This window comes from Antechinus flavipes, chromosome 4 (assembly GCF_016432865.1).
Source record: "Antechinus flavipes isolate AdamAnt ecotype Samford, QLD, Australia chromosome 4, AdamAnt_v2, whole genome shotgun sequence".
In the NCBI taxonomy this organism is placed as follows: Eukaryota; Metazoa; Chordata; class Mammalia; order Dasyuromorphia; family Dasyuridae; genus Antechinus; species Antechinus flavipes.
The window spans coordinates 404,418,333-404,439,220 of NC_067401.1; positions in this window are offsets into that span (position 1 = coordinate 404,418,333).

Genomic DNA, 20,888 nt, shown 5'->3' on the forward strand with positions numbered 1-20,888 from the left:
AAGATTAGAAGGGAAGCAACAAACTGGGAAAACATCTTCACAGTTAAAGGTTCTGATAAAGGCCTCATTTCCAAAATATATAGAGAACTGACTCAAATTTATAAGAAATCAAGCCATTCTCCAATTGATAAATGGTCAAAGGATATGAACAGACAATTTTCAGAGAATGAGATTGAAACTATTACCACTCATATGAAAGAGTGTTTCAAATCATTATTGATCAGAGAAATGCAAATTAAGACAACTCTGAGATACCACTACACACATGTCAGATTGACTAAGATGACAGGAAAAAATAATGATGAATGTTGGAGGTGATGCGGAAAAACTGGGACACTGATGCATTGTTGGTGGAACTGTGAATGAATCCAACCATTCTGGAGAGCAATCTGGAACTATGCCCAAAAAGTTATCAAACTGTGCATATCTTTTTATCCAGCAGTGTTTCTATTGGGCTTATATCCCAAAGAAATACTAAAGAAGGGAAAGGGACCTGTATGTGCTAAAATGTTTGTGGCAGCCCTGTTTGTAGTGGCTAGAAACTGGAAATTGAATGGATGCCCATCAATTGGAGACTGGCTGGGTAAATTGTGATATAGGAATGTTATGGAATATTATTGTTCTGTAAGAAATGACCAGCAGGATGAATACAGAGAGGCTTGGAGAGACTTACATGAACTGATGCTAAGTGAAATGAGCAGAACCAGGAGATCACTTTACACTTCAACAACGATATTGTATGAGGATATGTTCTGATGGAAGTGGATTTCTTTGACAAAGACTCAGTTTCAATTGATAAATGATGGACAGAAGCAGCTACACCCAAAGAAAGAACACTGGGAAACGAATGTGAACTATTTGCATTCTTCTTTTTCTTTCTGAGTTGTTTTTACCTTCTGAATCCAATTCTCCCTGTGCGACAAGAGAACTGCTCGGTTCTGTAAACATATATTGTATCTAGGATATACGGCAACATATCTAACATATATTGTTATATATATGCTTGCCATCTAGGGGAGGGGTGGAGGGAGGGAGGGGAAAAATCGGAACAGAAGCAAGTGCAAGGGATAATGTTGTAAAAAAAAAAATTACCCTGGCATGGATTTTGTCAAAATAAAGTTATTATAAAATTAAAAAAAAAAAAAAAAAAACAAGTATTAGAAAGGAAATGAACACACTGAGTAATTCACATTAGCCATGTGGCTTTGAATAAATCACTTCCCTTTTTTAGGAAAAAATAAAAAAACTTTCATGAGTTGTAAATTCTCTCTTTTCTACAGTTCCTCCCTAAGCATTAGCCACATTCCTTTAAATTCTGTATGCACTTATAAGAAAAAGTGCCTGCAAGTTAAGATGTTGGATCTAATGTTCCTTTTTCACACCTAAGAAAATTCCCTTGTTGTAATAGGCTGAGGCTTGAGTTGATGTACTGAGATCCCAAGCACATGAGGCTAAATAGTAATTGGACCATACTCTATTAATATATATGCTCAGAGAAAGATTGGCCCCCCACCCCTCTTTGTGCAAGTCCTGATGTGTTGTATAGGAAATGACATTTTTGGTGGGTCGAGGCAGGGGAGTGGAAAGGGAAGCAGAAAGAGAGATTGCTGACTGGCGTCTTGTCACAGCTGCTCACATTGCTATTGCACTCCCCCTTCACCTCCAATCCCCCTTTTACCTGCAATCTCCCTTTATCTCTGTTGGCTGGTTTCCTGTTGCAGCTGCCCATATTGCTATTGCAATCCCCCTTCACCTCAAAAAGAATAAAGATTGAAGATTTTCCCATTAACTTGAATTCCTGACTCTGGCTGATTTTAAATACGTGGTCATCACATTTGGTGCCTAAGCATGGGAACTAAGGACCCTACTTTCACTGAAGAAGTCTCCAGTAACCAGGAACTTAGGTAAGTATAATAGACTAAACTAGTCTATTATTTGGCTGAAATGGAACAGATGGTAGCTAAAGATTCTCCATCCCCTACCCCCACCCTTCCACTCCCACCCTCACCCAGGAACAGTGCTATAGAAAGCATTCTTAAGCTGATAGAAGATAACAGGTTACTTATAACTTGGAAACAGACAGCTAGACTTCTGGGTACATTAAAATGAACCTCCCCTTGGTTCTTAGAGGAAGAGCAAATCTCTCCAGAGAATTGAACATTAATTGGGCAACAGCTCTCCACATATTACAATGAAAACGGTCCTCATTCAATTTCCATCAAGGCATTCTATTTATACAATATAATACAGTTGGCTTTAAGATATAGGATAAGTTATAGAAGAAAGAATAGGAATAGCCAAATGGGGAAGCCTGAGATAAAGAAGGAAGACAATGAACAGATTAATGACCATATCCCCATAGGGCATGGAGACTTAAGTGAGGCTCAAGTGTGTGGTGAATCTGAGGCAGCTTCAGCCCCACCTATGGAGCAGGTAATTGATTCTCCTCCATCAACTCCACCCTCCGAGATGGAGGGAGGAGAGGTAGTGGGGGGGGGGGGGAGAGCAGTGACAGCACCAACACCTCCCCCCCAGCATCCAGCCGCTCCTATGACTAGATTGCAAAAGGGACTAATTAGGGCCAAAGCAGAAGACAGAGATGTATCAGAATTTCAACATCACATTTTTCCTGTAATTCAACATTTTAATTCTTCAGGGCAAGAAAGTAGAAAATATACTCCTTTTGATATAGAAATCCTCAAATACCTGAAAAAGGCTTGCAATCTTTATTGGGCTACATCAGCTTATGTTAAGATATTATTACAGAATTTGGCTTTTGAAATCTTGACCCCTAATGACTGGAAATCTATAGCAAGGGTACGCCTAGAACCTGGACAAAACTACTTGTGGCTTTCTGAATATAGTGAGCTCTGTAGGAGACAAGCCCAACAAAATAGTAAAAGTGGAGCTCATGTTGCAATCATGTTGACCTACCAACAGGTGTAGGTTCCTATGCAGACGTCACAGTACAGATTAATTATTCCATAGCAGCATATGAGCAAATTGCTGCTAATGTTATCAAAGCATGGGCTTCTCTCCACAATAAAGAAGACAAGGGTGAGACTTTCACAAAAATAACACGAGGGCCAAATGAACCCTTTGTTGACTTTGTGAGACATTTGCAGACAGCTATCACAAGAACAAATGGGGAAAATGCAGTAACAGACATTTTGATAAAGCAACTTGCTAAAGAAAATGCTAATGAGGTTTGCAGAAGAATTATACTAGGACTGCACAAGGATGTTCCTTTAGAGGAGATCATAAGGTGCTGTGCCACAGTGGGTACAAATGCTTATTATCCCCAAACTATGTTGAATATGGAAAGGCAGGGTCCTTCTTGACAAAGGAATTCTATAGAAACTCGTAGATGCTTTCAGTGTAGAAAAGTTGGACATTTGAAAGCTCATTGTAGATATGGAGATAGAATGAGAAGACAGGGTGAGAGAATAAAACCCAAAACCCATGTCCAAAATGTAACCAAGGCTTTCGTTGGGCCTCTGAATATAGACTGACCCAGAGAAATGAGAGGCAGGGCCCAGCTCCAAGGTATCAATCAAAAGATAGGTGGGGCATGATAGCAACTGAGGTTACACCCAGAGAGTCTTTAGAAATTCAGGACTCTGATGTCATCAACCAACAGAAAAGCAATCAGGATTACAGTTGGGGAGGTTACAGGACTTTTAACACAACAGGGCAGTGTCTAGTGCAAACAGCTCCACTATCTTTAGATAATTGCCAGGTGATGTGAAGATATCCAGAAAGTGGTAAACAGAAGGGAATTAGATAGGTTAACTTCTTGGGGAAGAAGGTTTATTTGTATTTTTGCAGGAGGAGAAGGAATCAGATGGGTGCCAACGAGACGTATTCACCTTGTCCATCATAGAGAAATGGAGCAGACGCTTGAAACAAAGGTGAAGACCCAAGAAATATCAGGTGGTTCTGTTGCTGATTGTGCTCACCATTGAAAGAGCATGGCAGTTATGGTGTTTGACTCAATGACATAAAAAATTGTTGGACTTGAAGATGGCGGAGAGGAGGCACACAGCTGTGTAAGCTCCACGCTTTCTCTCACTATCCATTTCATTACAAGCCTCTGAATTAATGCTTGACTGAAAAAAAAAAAAAAACACAAATAGTTACCAAGAGAAGCCATCCTTGAGATTCGCCAAGAAAGGTCTGTCTTTACTGGAGGGCTGGGATGGTTTTAGATCGGGCACAGGCCGAGGGCAGCAGCAGTGAGAGCATGGGAGCAGACTGGAGAGGGGGTGGGGAGTGATCGCAGCTGTCTCTGTGGGGAGAGCTTCGCTACAGGACTGGATACTTTGTTCCAGCAGCAAGTCAGCAGCCCAGCAGATAAGCTAAAAACACCGGGGATGAAAAATACAACCCCAAACAGCTGGAGTCTCTAGGGACCTGGCCTCCCCCCAGTCTTCTCCCCCACAGTGACTCAGCATGCTCTGGGATCTCAGAGCGCAGGAGCAGCACAGTCCTACTAGTGCCTCACTGCTGCCACCCGCAGTCTGTAGAGGAAGCGCGGTAACCCACCCAGCCCCTCTCCCAAAGAAAGACTCCAGTTTTTTCTGTTTTTCTTTGCTACTTTGTCTTTGATTATTAGATAGAATGAGCAAGAAACTGAAGAGGACTTTAACCCTTTTGACAGCTTCTATACAGATAGAGAGCAGACTCTAAATCCTGAGGAGACTAAAAACAGACAGTCTCCAGGTGAATCCCCAAAGGAGGAGATCATCTGTTCCTCAGCACAGATGAACCTCATAGAAGTAATTAAAAAGGCTCTCACAAGGGAGCTAGAAGAAAAATGGGAAAAGCAGAGTGAGGCTTGGCAAAAGGAGAGGGAAGCTTGGGAAAAGGAGAGGGAGGCTTGGCAAAAGAGCCTGGAGAAGTCACTTAAAGAGAGAGTGGATAAAGAAGTAAAATCCTTGAAAAATAGGATTGGTGAACTGGAAAACAAAATTGGCGAAATGGAAAAAAATTCCACAGAACAAAAGAACTCAATGGGACAATTAGAAAAAGATTTTTAAAAAGTGAGTGAAGATAATACTTCACTGAAAATCAGAATTGAACAATTGGAATTGAATGACTCGAGGAGACAAGAAGAATCAGTCAAGCAAATCCAAAAAAATCAAACAATGGAAAAGAATGTGAAATACCTTCTGGGGAAGACGACAGACCTGAAAAACAGATCCAGGAGAGACAATCTGAGAATCATTGGACTTCCAGAAAAACATGATGAAAAAAAGAGCCTGGACACTATTTTCCAGGAAATTATCAAAGAGAACTGCCCAGATGTCATAGAAACAGAGGGTAAAATAGACATTGAAAGAATTCATTGATCACCCACTGAAAGGGATCCTAAAATCAAAACACCAAGGAATATAGTGGCCAAATGCCAGAACCCTCAGATGAAGGAAAAAATATTGCAAGCGGCTAGAAAAACCCAATTCAAGTATCAAGGAGCCACAATAAGGATCACCCAGGATCTGGCAGCATCCACATTAAAAGATCGAAGGGCCTGGAATATGATATTCCGAAAGGCTAAGGAACTTGGTATGCAACCAAAAATAAGTTACCCAGGGAGAATGAGCATCTTTTTCCACGGAAGAAGATGGACATTCAATGAAGTAAGCGAATTTCATCTATTTCTGATGAAAAAGCCAGAACTTAACAAAAAGTTTGATCTACAAATATAGAACTCAAGAGAAATCTAAAGAGGTAAAGATTAATATTGGGAACTATATTTTGACTATATAGATGTATAAAGAATACATGTATACCTTGTTCTAGAAATTGATGTGGAAAGGACATTGTACCAGAGAAAGGGTAAAGTGGGGGTAGTACATCTCATGAAGAGGCATAGGAAACCTATTATATCTGAGAGAAAGAATGGAGGGGGATGAATATAGTGGGTATCTTACTGCCTTCAGAATTGGCTTTAAGTGAAAAATCTTAAGACATATTCAATCTATGGTGAAACTTCTCCCACCTCATTGAAAAGTGAGAAGGGAAAAGTGAAAAGGGAAGGAATAAGCTAAGCGGAAGGGAATACGGGAACTGGGAGGGAAAGGGGTAAGATAGGAGGAGGAACTCTAAGGCGGGGGGAGGGATACTAAAAAGGGAAGGCTGTGAGAAGCAAGTGGTGCTCACAAGCTTAATACTGAAAAGGGGGTAAAGGGGAAAGAAGGGAGAAAAGCGTAAACCAGGGTTAACAAGATGGCAAGTAATATAGAATTGGTCATTCTAACCATAAATGTGAATGGGGTAAACTCCCCCATAAAGAGGAAGCGGTTAGCAGAATGGATTAAAAGCCAGAATCCTACAATAAGTTGTTTACAGGAAACACACCTGAAGTGGGGAGATACATGCAGGTTAAAGGTAAAAGGTTGGAGCAAAATCTACTATGCTTCAGGTGAAGTCAAAAAAGCAGGGGTAGCCATCCTGATCTCAGATCAAGCTAAAGCAAAAATTGATCTAATTAAAAGAGATAAGGAAGGGCACTATATCTTGCTAAAGGGTAGCATGGATAATGAGACACTATCTATATTAAACATATATGCACCAAGTGGGGTAGCATCTAAATTCTTAAAAGAGAAATTAAGAGAGCTGCAAGAAGAAATAGACAGTAAAACTATAATAGTGGGAGATCTTAACCTTGCACTCTCAGAATTAGATAAATCAAACCACAAAATAAATAAGAAAGAAGTCAAAGAGGTAAATAGAATATTAGAAAAGTTAGATATGATAGATCTCTGGAGAAAATGTAATAGAGACAGAAAGGAATACACTTTCTTTTCAGCAGTTCATGGAACCTACACAAAAATTGACCATATATTAGGACATAAAAACCTCAAACTCAAATGCAGTAAGGCAGAAATAGTAAATGCATCCTTTTCAGACCACGATGCAATGAAAATTACATTCAACAAAAAACCAGGGGGAAGTAGATCAAAAAATAATTGGAAACTAAATAATCTCATACTAAAGAATGATTGGGTGAAACAGCAAATCATAGACATAATTAATAACTTCACCCAAGAAAACGATAATAATGAGACATCATACCGAAATGTATGGGATGCAGCCAAAGCGATAATAAGAGGAAATTTCATATCTCTAGAGGCCTATTTGTATAAAATAGAGAAAGAGAAGGTCAATAAATTGGGTTTGCAACTAAAAATGCTAGAAAAGGAACAAATTAAAAACCCCCAGTCAAACACTAAACTTGAAATTCTAAAAATAAAAGGAGAGATCAATAAAATTGAAAATAAAAAAACTATTGAATTGATTAATAAAACTAAGAGTTGGTTCTATGAAAAAACCTACAAAATAGACAAACCCTTAGTAAATCTGATTAAAAAAAGGAAAGAGGAAAATCAAATAGTTAGTCTTAAAAATGAAAAGGGAGAACTCGCCACTAACGAAGAGGAAATTAGAGCAATAATTAGGAGTTACTTTGCCCAACTTTATGCCAATAAATTCGACAACTTAAATGAAATAGAAAAATACCTCCAAAAATATAGCTTGCCTAAACTAACAGAGGAAGAAGTAAATATCCTAAACAGTCCCATCTCAGAAAAAGAAATAGAACAAACTATCAATCAACTCCCTAAGAAAAAATCCCCAGGACCAGATGGATTTACATGTGAATTCTACCAAACATTTAAAGAACAATTAACTCCAATGCTAAATAAACTATTTGAAAAAATAGGGATTGAAGGAGTCCTACCAAACTCCTTTTATGACACAGACATGGTACTGATACCTAAACCAGGTAGGCTGAAAACAGAGAAAGAAAATTATAGACCAATCTCCCTAATGAATATTGATGTTAAAACCTTAAATAAAATATTAGCAAAAAGATTACAGAAAATCATCCCCAGGATAATACACTATGACCAAGTAGGATTTATACCAGGAATGCAGGGCTGGTTCAATATTAGGAAAACTATTAGCATAATTGACTATATCAATAGCCAAACAAACAAAAACCATATAATCATCTCAATAGATGCAGAAAAAGCATTTGATAAAATCCAACATCCATTCCTAATAAAAACACTTGAGAGCATAGGAATAAATGGACTTTTCCTTAAAATAGTCAGGAGCATATATTTAAAACCATCAGTAAGCATCATATGCAATGGGGAAAAACTGGAACCTTTCCCAGTAAGATCTGGAGTGAAGCAAGGTTGCCCTCTATCACCATTATTATTTAATATCATATTAGAAACACTAGCCTTGGCAATAAGAGTCGAGAAAGATATTAAAGGAATTAGAGTAGGCAATGAAGAAACCAAACTATCACTCTTTGCAGATGATATGATGGTATACCTAGAGAACCCCAGAGATTCTACTAAAAAGCTATTAGAAATAATTCATAATTTTAGCAAAGTAGCTGGCCCCAAAATAAATCCCCATAAATCCTCAGCATTTTCATACATCACCAACAAAACCCAACAGCAAAAGACACAAAGAGAAATCCCATTCAGAATAACTGTTGATACCATAAAATATTTGGGAATCTATCTACCAAAGGAAAGTCAGGAATTATATGAGCAAAATTATAAAAAAGTCTCCACACAAATAAAGTCAGACTTAAATAATTGGAAAAATATTAAGTGGTCTTGGATCGGCCGAGTGAACATAATAAAGATGACAATACTCCCTAAACTAATCTATTTATTTAGTGCTATACCAATCAGACTTCCAAGAAAATATTTTAATGATCTAGAAAAAATAACAACAAAATTCATATGGAACAATAAAAAGTCGAGAATCTCAAGGAATTAATGAAAAAAAAAATCAAATGAAGGTGGCCTAGCTGTACCTGATCTAAAATTATATTATAAAGCAGTCACCAAAACCATTTGGTATTGGCTAAGAAATAGATTAGTGGATCAGTGGAAAAGGTTAGGTTCACAAGACAGAATAGTCAACTATAGCAATCTAGTGTTTGACAAACCCAAAGCCCCTAACTTCTGGGAAAAGAATTCATTATTTGATAAAAACTGCTGGGATAATTGGAAATTAGTATGGCAGAAATTAGGCATGGACCCACACTTAACACCATATACCAAGATAAGATCAAAATGGGTCCATAACCTAGGCATAAAGAACGAGATTATAAATAAATTAGAGGAACATAGAATAGTTTATCTCTCAGACTTGTGGAGGAGAAAGAAATTTGTGACCAAAGATGAACTAGAGACCATTACTGATCACAAAATAGAAAATTTTGATTACATCAAATTAAAAAGCCTTTGTACAAACAAAACTAATGCAAACAAGATTAGAAGGGAAGTAACGAACTGGGAAAACATATTCACAGTTAAAGGTTCTGATAAAGGCCTCATTTTTAAAATATATAGAGAACTGACTCAAATTTATAAGAAATCAAGCCATTCTCCAATTGATAAATGGTCAAAGGATATGAACAGACAATTTTCAGAGGATGAAATTGAAACTATTACCACTCATATGAAAGAGTGTTCCAAATCATTATTGATCAGAGAAATGCAAATTAAGACAACTCTGAGATACCACTACACACCTGTCAGATTGGCTAAGATGACAGGAAAAAATAATGATGAATGTTGGAGGGGATGCAGGAAAACTGGGACACTAATGCATTGTTGGTGGAGTTGTGAACGAATCCAACCATTCTGGAGAGCAATCTGGAATTATGCCCAAAAAATTATCAAATTGTGCATACCCTTTGATCCAGCAGTGTTTCTATTGGGCTTATATCCCAAAGAAATACTAAAGAAGGGAAAGGGACATGTATGTGCCAAAATGTTTGTAGCAGCCCTATTTGTAGTGGCTAGAAACTGGAAAATAAATGGATGCCCATCAATTGGAAAATGGCTGGGTAAATTGTGGTATATGAATGTTATGGAATATTATTGTTCTATAAGAAATGACCAGCAAGATGAATACAGAGAGGACTGGCGAGACTTACATGAACTGATGCTAAGTGAAATGAGCAGAACCAGGAGATCATTATACACTTCGACAACGATATTGTATGAGGACATATTTTGATGGAAGTGGACTTCTTTGACAAAGAGACCTGAGTTTCAATTGATAAATGACGGACAAAAGCAGCTACACCTAAAGAACGAACACTGGGAAATGAATGTGAACTATCTTCATTTTTGTTTTTCTTCCCGGGTTATTTATACCTTCTGAATCCAATTCTCCCTATGCAACAAGAGAACTGTTTGGTTCTGCAAACATATATTGTATCTAGGATATACTGCAACATATCCAACATATAAAGGACTGCTTGCCATCTCGGGGAGGGGTTGGAGGGATGGAGGGGGAAAATATCGGAAAAGAAACGAGTGCAAGGGATAATGTTGTCAATATAAAGTAATCATTAAATAAAAATTTAAAAAAAATTGTTGGACTTCAAAACCCTCAGGTATCATTGGATTCTCTGAGACATGATAAGATTGTTGTAGCACTTCAAAACCCTCAGGAATCATTGGATTCACTGAGACATAAGATTTTTATAGGACTTGAAAACCCTCAGGAATCATTTGATTCTCTGAGACATAAGACTTGATAGCCCTCAGGAATCATTGGATTTTCTGAGAAATGATAAGACTGTTACAGGACTTCAAAATCTGCTGGAATCATTGGATTCCCTAAGACATAAAAAGCCTTTTGCAGGACTTCAAAAACTTGGGGGGATCATTGGATTCCCTGATATGTGAAGCAATGAACAATAGATTTGTTTTGGACTATCTCTTGCCTGCTGAAGAACGCGTATGTGTGACTGCTGTTTACATACTCTCCTTCTAGGACTTCTGGCAATCTTTTACAACACCATGTTGATTTATATTGTTTGTTATACTGTTATTTGGGTGTATAATTCATATTTGTTACACCACATCAAGCCTGCACTGACTGTGGGGAGAGTCATCACTAATAGCATCTGCATTATTGCTATGAGCTTGTGTAATACCTCCCATGCTGATGGGTTTGTGCATACGTGTTTCTAATAAGACCCTTCAGCCCAGAGACCTACTAGCAACCCCCACTTCCATTTGGTACCCCTGCCCACTCTTTGTGCAAGTCCTGATGTGTTGTATAGGAAATGACATTTTTGGTGGGTCGAGGCAGGGGAGTGGAAAGGGAAGCAGAAAGAGAGACTGCTGGCTGCTTTCTTGACACAGCTGCTCCCACTGCTATTGCAACTGCCCTTCACCTCAAAAAGAATAAAGATTGAAGATTTTTCACTTAACCTGAATTCCTGACTCCAACTGATTTTAAATATGCGGTCATCACACCTTGTCTAAAATTTTTAAAAATCTTTTGGGACAATTGATGATGATAATCAATTGGGAAAGCACAGACTGAGGATTCAGCTATTGTAGCAAAACAGTCTCCAACCCCCATAAAGGTGGGGGAAACCATTAAGTTCTCCTAGAACTTAGAGAGAAATGCAGAAACTACTTTCAGGGAAATTAAATAGCTAGTGTTATTGTGAATATGTGGTAACAGCAAGATAATGTTCTACAGTATATTATATAAAACATTCTTCACGTTAATTTTCTGCTGTCCTCTCTCAATGTTTTCCATCAATGCAAAACAAATGTCTCATCCTCTGAAAAGAATAGGCAGGAGTAAAATAAAAATAAGGTAATCTGAGTTTATATGTGTTACGTGTGAACTTTGGCTTACTGTGCAGGAATCAGATTTGTCATGTTCTTCATCCTCAGCATCCTATCCCTAAGAGCTTTTTCCATGTCAGAGTTTTAATTTCATTTAATATTTAAGTTGGAATATTTTAGGAATCAAAGTTGCCATTCTTCTATGTCCTTTCTGGAAGAGGACCAATAACATCAGGAAAGGATTATTGTGTCTTACAAGTTAATTAAATTTAAATGAATCAGTTTTGTTTAATTCACCAACTTCATTCTTTCCTGCAGAGTCATCTGGGTTCAATGGGAAGGTATAGAGCAAAATTACTATATATAGCCTTTTATCCAGAGGGAGATGTTGTTTCTTTTAAGTCAAGATTCTTTCCCAGGGTTCCATTTGTCTGAGGCAATCCCCATTCAGTCATTAAGGCTACACAAGAATGAGTTTTAGAATGGCCTCTTTTCATTTTTTTTTCTTTTTTAAAGTAATGATAAAATAAATAAATAGAAAAGAAAATCAAACTCCCCAAACCTAAGTTACCTAGTGAATTATAAGTGGTTAAAATTTAAATTCATTTGGACAGAGCACTCAACTGTATGCCTTTCTATTTGAACAGAAGAAGAATAGAGTGAGGGGGAGAAAGAAAACTGGGGAAGAGGAAGAGGAAGAAGGGAGAAGAGGAGAGCAAAAGCAGGAGGGGGAAGTGAAAAAGAAGAAGTGAAAGAGGGAAGTATGTGAAAAAAGGAAGAGGAAAAGAAGGTGGAGGAGGAATTAGCATTTCCAAACTAGAACTGGCCAGCTGGGTCCTCAGAGTCATTCCTATTAAGACTACAGGAAAAAGACTGAATGTGTTTCAGTAAAATAATTATAAATTTCAGACACTTTGTAGTAAATATCCAATAGAAGAAGATTGTTCCCCAAAATACAGTAGAACAAATCAATATGTGCCAATTCCCTTGTTTTCTAGGAACAAATACTAAGCATGTTCCATATAAATGATGACATTTTTGTGGTCTTAGCATTCACAAATCTTTATTAAATAGTTTATTTATGTGTATCCAGTTTATTTATGTGTATATAAAATATAATTAATAAATGTTTTAAAAGTGTTCATTAACTTTAAATTTTACTTTCATGTATGTCCACCATTTTTCTCTCCATATAGACCTTCATCCCAATTTTTTTTTCTCCTTTACCTGTCAAGATTTCTCAAGTTACCAACATGTACTTCCATTTTGGGTTTTGCAGAGTGAAATAGTCAATGAACATGCTTGCTCTTTTTTTTTTCTTTTTGCTCTTTTTCAATCTGTCTTTTGTGATTCTAATTTCATTCTCCCTCCTCAACAGTTTGAATAACCTCTTTTTAATAAGCAATAACATCATAGATTTGTAGATACCATTTCACCCAGTTAAATCTTCTCATTTTACAAGCTCTTACTGAGACCCTTTGAATTGAAGCACTTGTAAAGTCACATAAATAGGAAATGGCAGAACAGGGATTATATCAAAACTCAACTATATTTCTATCTAATCTGTTTCCAATACATTATTTCCTTTTTCTACTTTCTACTTCATACAACCATGTCCACTAAAATTAATAAACACATACACATAGGTATGTAAATCACTTTTGCTTCAGAAAATTTTTGTTATTGTATTACTGTAGTCAAGAATGACTGGGCTTTAATTTATCAACATAAAATATTAAATAGACAATAATTAATTTTATGCCATTCCTATCAAAAGAATTTCTTACTAACATGATAGCAATCATTTGCTTTAGAATAGAGGTCATCATTATCATCATTATTATTAACATTATTATATTTAGAAGCTAAATATTCATTTCAATTTCATCAATTCCTCTGTGAAAAGACAACAACAAAAACACAAACACAGCATAATACATCAATTAGGTTTTGTTTTGATGATCGGTTCAAAGACCTTTTAAGTTTTTTGCATTATTTTTCAATGACTTTTTTCTGATTAATTCAAATTGGAAATAAAGATTAAACACTATAACACAAGCATCAAAGAATCATTGCTAGATCCAAAATATATATTTGCATTCATACATATATAGGCACACTCTATATAGAAGAGAATACAAGTGGTTTATCCATTTTACAGATAAGGAAACAGAATCTTAAAGAATGAGTTTTAAAAGAGGTATTAATGCTGAATCCTTCTGATCTGGAGTTCTTTTTGTTGTTATGCAATGTTGCAATGTAAAAGATGTGAGGAATTGTGTAGGGGATAAAACTGTTTACAGTATATTTGGAGGGGTTGGTTTTAATCAATTGGAGTTGTGACTTGCCTAGGATCACATACCTAGTAAGTATTAAGTGTCAGAAGTCTAATTTGAACTCAGATTCTTCTGACTGCAGGTCTGGTATCCTATCCACCATGCTATCTAGCTGAACTTATTATATTATTTGTAATAAATATTTAGAAAATAAGTGTACAACTTCAAAATTGAGGGAATAATTATTAGTCCTGCTACTGGCACAATGAATAGAATACTAGACCTGGAGGCAAAAAGACTTAAAATCAAATCCAGTTTCAGACATTTTATTAAATGGATAACCTAATAATCCTGCCTAGTTCAATTTAAATTATCCATAAAATGGGGATAATAATGTGTTTCCTAAACTTGTGTATGTTTCTGTGTATGTGAGTGTGCTTATGAAATGATATCTTATAAACTTTTGCAATTCTTAAAACATTATATAAATATGGTTTTTATTGCTGCTGCTACTACTACCACTACTATCTTGTGACCTCGAATAATTTATTTAATTTTTAAAGTTAAGTTTTCTCAACCAATTCAACAAATATTTCTTAAGTGGCTATTGAAATGGCACTATGCTAGGTGTTGGGTAGCTAATTTATCTAAATGTGTTAAAAAAAAAAAAAAAGGGTAGGTTCTCTCCCCAGAGAGCTCATAATACTTTGGAGCATAAGATTTAGAATTATGGCATACTTACACATATACAAGTGATAAGGGCAAAGTCAATCAGGCAGTCAACAAGGGTTTATTAAAGTCTTCCATGTTTCAGACATTTATCTAGAGAGAATAAGTTACTAGGATAATTTTAAGAAGGAGAGAATACTTTCACTTGGAAAGGTCAGTTATGGCTGGCAGCACTTGAACTAAGCTTTCAAGGAGGAAAAACGATTCTACAAGATGAGGGTGTTTGACTGCATTCTGTCTTTTAAATTCTTTATCTATAAACCTTATGATCCTATGAACTCTTAAAAGCAATTTTAAAATATTGTGTATATTAACAATTTGTCTTTTATCCAGTAATACACTATCACCTATATTAGCAAGGAAATAAAGACTAGACATAAGTATTATAGTTTCTTCTCACTCAAATTGCCTCGGTGATCACACCAAGGTGGTTATTTTCTCTAATATTGCTTCCTCCCATGATGGTTACCATGGTAAGGACTATAATCTAAATGTTACATTGCCACCTCAATCCCCATGCAACTTAGTCTATTTTTCCCTAAAATTGTATTTAAGCTATCATCAAAATTTAATTGGATCAAGGCCCTAAAGGCTCAGGCTCTTGACATCACATTCTTGTCATATGAATTAAAAAAAAAGTCACAAGGACCATCAGAAAATCTGTGAGGATTTAAATCAAGAGACAAAGTTTAAGTTTAGGGTTTTTCATCTGCCAAAGAGAAAAATGGTGATGTTAATATTGAAGGGCAGCTGCTGGAAAAAATCTTTATGGAAATCAGCTATTTCCATTTTAACTATTCCACTGTAAGCTTTTAAGTCTAGAATGCACAAAGATCAATATCAATTGAATTAAACAAAAACATGTTGATACTCCTATGAGTATTGGTCACCTTAAAGTAGACATGGTCTCTTTAAAAGAATATCATATAGAGGACAGGTTATTAGACTTAGAGTCAGAGAAACCCGGCTTAAATCTTACCACATACATGATCATACACAAGTGAATTAATCTCTCAGCCTCATTTTACTCTTCTGTCAAATGAAAGACTATGGCTCAATGATGGCTAAGGTTTCTTGTATCACTAAATTTATGATACTGGGATAATGGAAATTACTTCTTGAAAACATATAATTATTTTATTCTAAGAAGATTGATTAAGATTTTAATTCTAGGTGGAACTTTAAACCAAGATATTATCAAAATGGAAATTCTTAAGTTTTGCAACACAGCTAGGACCTCAGTGTAATAAACTTTTATGCTTTTGTTTTCTGGATTTACAATTATCACCAGCTGAACAGCAATTGGTGTGGGTATTATAAAAAGGAGCTCAGTTGTTTTTCTTATCCATACAATGAAGCCTTTCTAATATGGTAGAATCTTCTAGAGTTTATATTCCACTGGAAATGAAACCTTGGAATAAGATTTTGTGGACATTTACTACTTATTAAGAAAATTTCAGAAAAATAAATTACTTTTATAAGGCCTTAGACTTGTAAATAGATGCTTAATAACTAACTAATTAATTAATTAATGATGAAATCATCTTTGGTCATTATTTAACTTTCCAACAAACTTTTGCCTTGCCTGAAAAAAAGATTTTTCTTGTGCCACTGAGAATATGTTTTATTTTATATATTTTAGCTTGCCTAATGCATAGTATATTATTCTTAATATATTTCAAAAGATAAATTATTTTATTATTATGGAATAACATATATGAAAATCCCTATTACCCTGAGTAGGGAGTCCTAATAAATTTCTGGAGGCAAAATTTCTGACCATAAGTACTTAATTTGACTTTGAAAGAATCTCTCCCTGTCTCTTTCTATCACTGTCTATCTCTCTGTCTTTCTGTCTCTTTGTCTGTTTGTCTCTGTCTCTCTTTCTCTCCTTCACTCTTTTTTTTTTTTTTTCCTTTTCTTAATATAGTTTTTTTTTTTTTTTTTTTTTTTTAAATTTTTTATTTAATAATTACATTATATTGACACTCATTTCTGTTCCGATTTTTTTTCCCCTCCCTCCCTCCACCCCCTCCCCTAGATGGCAAGCAGTCCTTTATATGTTGGATATGTTGCAGTATATCCTAGATACAATATATGTTTGCAGAACCGAACAGTTCTCTTGTTGCGTAGGGAGAATTGGATTCAGAAGGTATAAATAATCCGGGAAGAAAAACAAAAATGCAGATAGTTCACATTCGTTTCCCAGTGTTCTTTCTTTGGATGTAGCTGCTTTTGTCCATCATTTATCAATTGAAACTCAGGTCTCTTTGTCAAAGAAATCCACTTCCATCAAAATATGTCCTCATATAATATCGTTGTCGAAGTGTATAATGATCTCCTGGTTCTGCTCATTTCACTTAGCATCAGTTCATGTAGGTCTCTCCAAGCCTCTCTGTATTCATCCTGCTGGTCATTTCTTACAGAACAATAATATTCCATAACATTCATATACCACAATTTACCCAGCCATTCTCCAATTGATGGGCATCCATTCATTTTCCAGTTTCTAGCCACTACAAACAGGGCTGCTACAAACATTTTGGCACATACAGGTCCCTTTCCCTTCTTTAGTATTTCTTTGGGATATAAGCCCATAGAAACACTGCTGGATCAAAGGATATGCACATTTTGATAATTTTTTGGGCATAATTCCAGATTGCTCTCCAGAATGGTTGGATTCGTTCACAACTCCACCAACAATGCATTAGTGTCCCAGTTTTCCCGCATCCCCTCCAACATTCATCATTATTTTTTCCTGTCATCTTAGCCAATCTGACAGGTGTGTAGTGATATCTCAGAGTTGTCTTAATTTGCATTTCTCTGATCAATAATGATTTGGAACACTCTTTCATATGAGTGGTAATAGTTTCAATCTCATCCTCTGAAAATTGTCTGTTCATATCCTTTGACCATTTATCAATTGGAGAATGGCTTGATTTCTTATAAATTTGAGTCAGTTCTCTATATATTTTGGAAATGAGGCCTTTATCAGAACCTTTAACTGTGAAAATGTTTTCCCAGTTTGTTGCTTCCCTTCTAATCTTGTTTGCATTAGTTTTATTTGTACAAAGGCTTTTTAATTTGATGTAATCGAAATTTTCTATTCTGTGATCAGTAATGGTCTCTAGTTCATCTTTGGTCACAAATTTCTTTCTCCTCCACAAGTCTGAGAGATAAACTATTCTATGTTCCTCTAATTTATTTATAATCTCGTTCTTTATGCCTAGGTCATAGACCCATTTTGATCTTATCTTGGTATATGGTGTTAAGTGTGGGTCCATGCCTAATTTCTGCCATACTAATTTCCAATTATCCCAGCAGTTTTTATCAAATAATGAATTCTTTTCCCAGAAGTTAGGGGCTTTGGGTTTGTCAAACACTAGATTGCTATAATTGACTATTCTGTCTTGTGAGCCTAGCCTTTTCCACTGATCCACTAATCTATTTCTTAGCCAATACCAAATGGTTTTGGTGACTGCTGCTTTATAATATAATTTTAGATCAGGTACAGCTAGGCCACCTTCATTTGACTTTTTTTTCATTAGTTCCCTTGAGATTCTCGACTTTTTATTGTTCCATATGAATTTTGTTGTTATTTTTTCTAGATCAATAAAATATTTTCTTGGAAGTCTGATTGGTATAGCACTAAATAAATAGATTAGTTTAGGGAGTATTGTCATCTTTATTATGTTCGCTCGGCCAATCCAAGAGCACTTAATATTTTTCCAATTATTTAAGTCTGACTTTATTTGTGTGGAGACTTTTTTATAATTTTGCTCATATAATTCCTGACTTTCCTTTGGTAGATAGATTCCCAAATATTTTATGGTATCAACAGTTATTCTGAATGGAATTTCTCTTTGTATCTCTTGCTGTTGGGTTTTGTTGGTGATGTATAAAAATGCTGAGGATTTATGGGGATTTATTTTGTAGCCAGCTACTTTGCTAAAATTATGAATTATTTCCAATAGCTTTTTGGTAGAATCTCTGGGGTTCTCTAGGTATACCATCATATCATCTGCAAAGAGTGATAGTTTGGTTTCCTCATTGCCTACTCTAATTCCTTTTATATCTTTCTCGACTCTTATTGCCGAGGCTAGTGTTTCTAATACGATATTAAATAATAATGGTGATAGTGGGCAACCTTGCTTCACTCCAGATCTTACTGGGAAAGGTTCCAGTTTTTCCCCATTGCATATGATGCTTACTGATGGTTTTAAATATATGCTCCTGACTATTTTAAGGAAAAGTCCATTTATTCCTATGCTCTCAAGTGTTTTTATTAGGAATGGATGTTGGATTTTATCAAATGCTTTTTCTGCATCTATTGAGATGATCATGTGGTTTTTGTTTGTTTGGTTATTGATATAGTCAATTATGCTAATAGTTTTCCTAATATTGAACCAGCCCTGCATTCCTAGTATAAATCCTACTTGGTCATAGTGTATTATCCTGGTGACAATTTTCTGTAATCTTTTTGCTAATATTTTATTTAAGATTTTAGCATCAATATTCATTAGGGAGATTGGTCTATAATTTTCTTTCTCTGTTTTCAGCCTACCTGGTTTAGGTATCAGTACCATATCTGTGTCATAAAAGGAGTTTGGTAGGACTCCTTCAATCCCTATTTTTTCAAATAGTTTATATAACATTGGAGTTAATTGTTCTTTAAATGTTTGGTAGAATTCACATGTAAATCCATCTGGTCCTGGGGATTTTTTCTTAGGGAGTTGATTGATAGTTTGTTCTATTTCTTTTTCTGAGATGGGACTGTTTAGGATATTTACTTCTTCCTCTGTTAGTTTGGGCAAGCTGTATTTTTGGAGGTATTTTTCTATTTCATTTAAGTTGTCGAATTTATTGGCATAAAGTTGGGCAAAGTAACTCCTAATTATTGCTCTAATTTCCTCTTCGTTAGTGGTGAGTTCTCCCTTTTCATTTTTAAGACTAACAATTTGATTTTCCTCTTTCCTTTTTTTAATCAGATTTACTAAGGGTTTGTCTATTTTGTTGGTTTTTTCATAGAACCAACTCTTAGTTTTATTAATCAATTCAATAGTTTTTTTACTTTCAATTTTATTGATCTCACCTTTTACTTTTAGAATTTCAAGTTTAGTGTTTGACTGGGGGTTTTTAATTTGTTCCTTTTCTAGCCTTTTTAATTGCAAACCCAATTCATTGACCTTCTCTTTCTCTATTTTATACAAATAGGCCTCTAGAGATATGAAATTTCCCCTTATTACCGCTTTGGCTGCATCCCATACATTTTGGTATGATGTCTCATTATTATCGTTTTCTTGGGTGAAGTTATTAATTATGTCTATGATTTGCTGTTTTACCCAATCATTCTTTAGTATGAGATTATTTAGTTTCCAATTATTTTTTGGTCTACTTCCCCCTGGTTTTTTGTTGAATGTAATTTTCATTGCATCGTGGTCTGAAAAGGATGCATTTACTATTTCTGCCTTACTGCATTTGAGTTTGAGGTTTTTATGCCCTAATATATGGTCAATTTTTGTATAGGTTCCATGAACTGCTGAAAAGAAAGTGTATTCCTTTCTGTCTCCATTACATTTTCTCCAGAGATCTATCATATCTAGCTTTTCTAGTATTCTGTTTACCTCTTTGACTTCTTTCTTATTTATTTTCTGGTTTGATTTATCTAATTCTGAGAGTGCAAGGTTAAGATCTCCCACTATTATAGTTTTACTGTCTATTTCTTCTTGCAGCTCTCTTAGTTTCTCTTTTAAGAATTTAGATGCTACCCCACTTGGTGCATATATGTTTAATATAGATAGTGCTTCATTATCCATGCTACCCTTTAGCAAGATGTAGTGTCCTTCCTTATCTCTTTTAATTAGGTCAATTTTTGCTTTAGCTTGATCTGAGATCAGGATGGCTACCCCTGCTTTTTTGACTTCACCTGAAGCATAGTAAATTTTGCTCCAACCTTTTACCTTTAACCTGCATGTATCTCCCCGCTTCAGGTGTGTTTCCTGTAAACAACATATTGTAGGATTCTGGCTTTTAATCCATTCTGCTAACCGCTTCCTCTTTATGGGGGAGTTTACCCCGTTCACATTTATGGTTAGAATGACCAATTCTGTATTACTTGCCATCTTGTTAACCCCGATTTATGCTTTCCTCCCTTCTTTCCCCTTTCCCCCCTTCCAAGTATTAAGCTTGTGAGCACCCCTTGCTTCTCACAGCCCTCCCTTTTTAGTGTCCCTCCCCCCGCCTTAGAGTT